We start from the raw sequence: 6,000 nt of genomic DNA on the forward strand, positions 1-6,000 counted from the left end.
TGGTAAAATTATATGCCATTTATGCCCACTTTTAAAGGCATTTAAGAGCCTCTAAATTCATCAAAATTAATTTTAAACCTTTCATCATACCCTCCAAAAATAGGAACCTTTATATCTTCAAAACTAGCTACGATCTTGTGACAAAAATTTACTGGCATGCTTATCTAGCCAACCAGAAGCTTCGAGGAGAATTTCACACCATTTTGTGCTCAAACAAAAAAATTACTATAAATAGTAACCTCATATAAATACAAGGTTGAGACACCATTTTCCCAATATTCTCCCACTTGTCGAGCACCTTGCAAAAGAAAAGGGAGTATCAACACAAAAAATTAATTGCCAGGGGCCATGAGGCCCATAGAATTTGAACACCATCTGAAATTATCTGTGATCACAACTTTAGTTAAAGAATCTACAACATTCATCAAAGTCTCCACCTTAATCATCTTCACCCTACCATCTTCAACCATATTTCTAACAAAATGATACTGAACATCAATGTGCTTGATTTGGGCATGAAATGTTGGGTTCTTAGCTAGGCAGTTCACACTCTGACTATCACAATAAACTGTCACTACTCATTTTATTTGAATACTTGAACATAGTCACTTAAGCTAAATGACTTCTTTACAAGAATGAGTAGCTTCCATATTCTCTACTTCCGTAGTGGACAAAGCAACCACAACTTGTTGCTTACTCATCCAACTAATTGCACCACCAAATAAAGTAAGCACATAAGCACTGGTGGATCTTCTGCTATCAATATCACCTGCCCATTCTGAATCAACAAATGTGGAAGCAGGAGTGAGAAAGGGAGCGGGAGCCAAAATTTCAAATTCTCAGCAAGGCGGGAACCCTGGTTCCAATGGTGAGATCGGCCAAATCAATGGCATAGGTCCTATTGGTGATAAGGACAAGCCCCCGGACTTTCCAGTCGTTGTTGTTGACTCACAGTCTGATGGTACTCTATTTGTGGTGATAGCGGGTTCATCTGGGCATCTGGGGGAAGGGTCCAATGGGGAGCCCATTCCACGAGATGACCCCGTGAATAGCGAGAGAGAGGGAAAAACATGGTCTTCCCTTTTTGGAACTAGACCAACAGGTAAATCCTCCCTTCCTCCTATTAAGAACATTTCTAACCCTTCTGGTGGTAAGTTTTCTATCTCCATCCCTGACCAGGTTCTGGACCATAATATCAATAGTATGTCGAACTCCTTGGTAGGGAAATTTATGGGTTCGGGCCCTAACATTGAAGTTGTCAGGGCCTTTGTCAAACGAAAATGGGCCCTTTAAGGAAATGTTGAAGTTTCGGCACTACCCAAAGGTCTTCTGTCTTATTCCTTTTCATGTGAAGAAGATAAGATTAAGATCTTGTGTGGGAGCCCCTAGATGGTAGGAAAGATAGCTCTGGTTCTTAGAAAATGGCACCTGGAAATAAACATGAATGATTCTCTTCTAGCCCATGTTCTAGTTTGGATAAAGCTTCTAGGACTGCCTCTTGAATATTGGGCAGAAAGTATCTTCTCTGGAATAGCAAGTTATTTTGGCAAGATGCTCTCTATAGACCCAGTCATAGCTTCAAAAAGAAGATTAACCCATGCAAGGTTCTGTGTTGGAGTAGCCCCTGAGGCAGATATGCCAGAACAAATTGACCTAGTTTCAAAACTGGGAACCTGGAAACAAAATATCAAATATGAAACTATTCCTTTCTTTTGCTTCCACTGTAAAAAAGTAGGTCATTAGGCAAAATCTTGCCCAAACAAGAAAAAGGCGGAGCCCAAGCAGCTTAAACCTCAGATTGAAAGTCAGAAAATGTTAGAGAAACGGGTGTGGCAAGTTAAAAATACAGAAAATAAGGAAGAAATTTCCAATCACTTTTTTCCTTTGGGGGAACAAAAGGAAGCCTCAAACTCTATCTTCAGTCCCACAATATAGGAAGCAGAGAGAAATGAAACAACCAAAGCCAGTCCCATAAGAACAACTCAAAAAAAGGAAATGAAAGATCAGAATGATCCTCCAAATGAGATAGCTGAAGTGGTTGATGACACGTATGAAAGCAAGGCAGTGGAAGCAAGAGATTACCAACCTGAGGAAGGAGAGATCCCTGATCGCCAAGTTGAAAGGATTGACTCGTCTCTAGCCATACCTAGTTATGAAATTCAAGAAGGCCAAAAATGTGCTATTTTGGGTGTGAATCTTTCGGATTCAAATCAGAATTCAAGAACAGTAAACAATGTTTCATCTGACTCCAAAACTCCTAAATGGGGTAATGAAGAAGAAATTTCCAAAATCCTCATCAACCCGGAAGTGGCTCCTGTGACAGAAATGGAATGGAAGCAACCTAAATACAGGAACAAGAAAGCAGCAACTCCCTCGACATCTCTAATAAGGAAATCCAATAGAATAGCTCAAGTTGATGTGGGATACATATCCTCTTCCCCAGGACGGCCCTCTAACCACAAAGTAAGAGACAAGGAGGCCAACAAGAACATAGCAGATGGAACTCAAAAAACTCTCAAGGAGCTGGGAATTGGTAAGTAGCTATGAAGATAATCTCTTGGAACATAAGGGGACTAAACAATCCCCATAAACATGATATTATTAGGAATATGATAAGAGATAGTAATCCTGATATTTTTCTTATTCAAAAAACCAAAATGAGTAGAGAAAAAGTTGAATCTTTGAAGTTCTTGAAAAATGGTAATGTTAGTGGGGGTAGTTCTGAGGGTGCTTTTGGAGGCATTGCTACCATCTGGAATCTTAACACTATTAAAGGTCAGGTCATTGTTCGGGAAAGTAACTTTTCCTGTATCAAATTTGAGCATCTTAAAGATGGTTCTTCATGGGTTCTCACAAATATTTATGCTCCTAATACCTTAAAGGCTAGAAACTCTTTTTGGAAAAAGATCAGATAGGCCAGGGACAGCTTCAAAAATCTCAGTTGGATGGTTATGGGAGACTTTAATACACCTTTGAAAGAGGAGGACAAATTTGGAGGCAGTCCTCCTTAGTTGGAAAGTAGGATGGCCCTTATGGATTTTATTAATTCCCAAGCTCTTAATGACTTAGAGATACAGGGTTGCAATTTCACTTGGACTAATAGGCGAAATGGTAATGACCTTATCCAAGTGTGTCTTGATCGAACTCTTATTTCTGATGACTGGTATAGTCAGTACTTCTATTCGTTGTCTGCCCATATCTGGGTTGGATCCAATCATTTCCCAATAACCTTCAATGCTGACTTGATCAATAGAAGGAGAAACTATCCCTTTAGATTTGAAAAAATGTGGACTCTTCACCCCGATATTAAAAGAAATATTCAGAAATGGTGGAGTATCCAAGTTGAGGGCACGACTATGTTCAAAGTTGTTAAGAAGCTCAAAAGTGTGAAGGACAACATTCGACTCTGGAACAAGAACAGTTTTGGGAATATATTTGAGGCTGAGTAAAATCTAGGAAAACCTTAAAGAAATATAGGACTAGATCTAGAAGGATGGTTTCAGTACTGTGTCTATTGCTGATGAAAACGAGATCCTTAAGAAATACCATGACATTATTGCCAAAGAGGAATTGTTCTGGAAGCAGAGATCAAGATGCATTTGGCTCAAGGAAGGGGACAAGAATACAAGATTCTTCCATATGTCGACTATCAAGCACAAAGAAGTCAACAGAATGAACAAGCTAGTTGTGGAAAGTGGGGAGCTGGTCAAGGAAGATGAAATAAGGAACAAAGCTAAGAGGTATTTTTTGGACCTCCTAAAGAGGGATCACAGTCTGGATGCTGAAGCTCAATCCTCTTTTCTTCAGAACATTCCTTGTCTCATTGATGCCCAAAATAATGCCTTCCTCTCTTCCATTCCCTCTATCTCAGAAATTAAAAATGTTGTTTTTTCCTTTGATGGCAACAAAGCACCTAGACCTGATGGTTTCCCAATGTTCTTTTTCCAAGATTTTTGGGATATCATTGGGACTGATGTGACCAATGGGGTTAAGGAATTCTTTGGGGCTAGAAAACTCTTGAAGGAAATCAATGGTGCTTTTATTGCTCTTATCCCCAAGATTCAAGGTGCTGACTCTTTGGATAAATTCATACCTATTAGCCTCTGCAACTCCTTTTACAAGATCATTTCTAAGGTCCTTACTTCTAGACTTTTGTCTGTCCTTCCTGCCTTAATTAAACACCAGCAAAATGGGTTTGTTCCTGGAAGAAAAATTCTTGATTCCATTATCACAGTTCATGAGAACATTCACTCTCTTGTTAGAGCTAAGAAGTAGGGCCTCATCCTTAAGCTTGACCTCTCCAAAGCCTATGACAGGGTTGACTGGTCTCTTCTTCAGAAAGTTCTCAGTTCTTTTGGGTTTGCCCCTAGAGTTGTGGATCTTTTCTCCCAACTTACTTCATTTGCGTCCTTTGCTATTCTTGTCAATGGTTCTCCTTCAACTTTTTTCCAAGCCTCGAGAGGTCTTAGGCAAGGAGACCCTATCTCCCCAATCCTTTTCATTATTCTGGCAGAATGCTTTGGTCGGACCATGGATAATTTGGTGCAGCAAGGGTCCTTTAAGGGCCTCCAACCTTCTTCTGCTGACCTTATTTGTTCACACCAGCAGTTTGTTGATGATACAATTATTATGGGGGAATCAAGTATCTCAGAAGCTAAAGTACTGAAGAGCACTCTGAGCAAATTTGTCTCTACTATAGGGCAGCTTATTAACTGGGCCAAAAGTGATGTCTTTTTCATTAATACTCCTGAGAGAAGACAATAGAGGATCAATAGAATTTTGGAGTTTAATATTGCTGACCTTCCTGCTACCTACCTTGGACTCCCCATGGGGATTGTCCCTCCTGATTCCTTTTGGAGTTCTCTAGTTGACAAATTTCACAAAAAACTTGCAGGTTGGAAAGGGGCCCTTTTAAGTCAAGCTGGTAAGCTCCTTCTCCTTAAAGATACTCTTCAAAGTATTTCTATTTATGCTCTTAGTCTATTTAGAATTCCAGTCAAGTATGCTAAAGCTATTGAAAAAATTCAAAAAAGATTCCTTTGGTCTGGGGTTGAGGAAAAGCAAAGAATGTCCTTGGTGGCATGGGATCAGGTCTGTAGACTCAAAAGCAAAGGTGGTCTGGGTCTCAAGAGGATTCATACTTTAAATGAAGCTCTCTTGTCCAAACAAGCTTGGAGATGGTTTCATTCTGATTCTGAATGGTGCAAAATTTGGAGAAGTAAGTATTCCCTTCTGTCTTCTTCTCTCTCTTCTTTTCTTAATTCGGATTTTAGCATTAATGGATCCCATATTTGGAACCATGTTTCTAAATGTAAAGATGTGATTGCTAAAGGAGTGATATGGAAACATGGAAATGGCAGAAAAGTTAGATTTTGGGAGGATCCCTGGCTTTTTGATAAACCCCTTATGGACTCCCATGAATGGGCCTCCCATGCCCCTTCCTGTATTGGCTCTTTTGGCTCCTTAGTGGCAGATTACTGGGATGGGAACAATTGGCAGAACATTGATAGTATCCACCCTAGCCTTTCTAAGCTCAAGACCCATTTGTCTGCTATTTGGTTGAATAATGAAGAGGAATCCTTGATTTGGAAACATGATCCCAAAGGTATTTTAACTGTGTCTTCGATGTATTATGTCCTTTCCCCGCCTCCTCCTATAAATCCTTTCTGGTCTAAAGCTTGGTTAAAAGGTCTCACTCCTAAAATCAATTTTTTCTTCTGGACTATCCTCCAAAATAAGATCCTCACTGTTGACAACCTAAAAGGTAGAGGTTTTGCCCTTCCAAATAAGTGTGTGTTGTGTTTTGAAGGGGAAGAGTCTATGGACCATCTTACCCTCCACTGTTCCTTCTCGGCCTCTGTTTGGGAAAGCTTCCTCAAGACCTTTAGTATAGCTTGGGTGTTTACTAGTAACATCAGAGATTTGCTCTCCTCCTGGAAAATTCAATGGACTAACCCTTTTTTGAGATGTATGTGGCAGCTCTCTCTTCCTCACATTTTG

Source organism: Cryptomeria japonica, chromosome 2 (assembly GCF_030272615.1).
Source record: "Cryptomeria japonica chromosome 2, Sugi_1.0, whole genome shotgun sequence".
Taxonomy (NCBI): domain Eukaryota; kingdom Viridiplantae; phylum Streptophyta; class Pinopsida; order Cupressales; family Cupressaceae; genus Cryptomeria; species Cryptomeria japonica.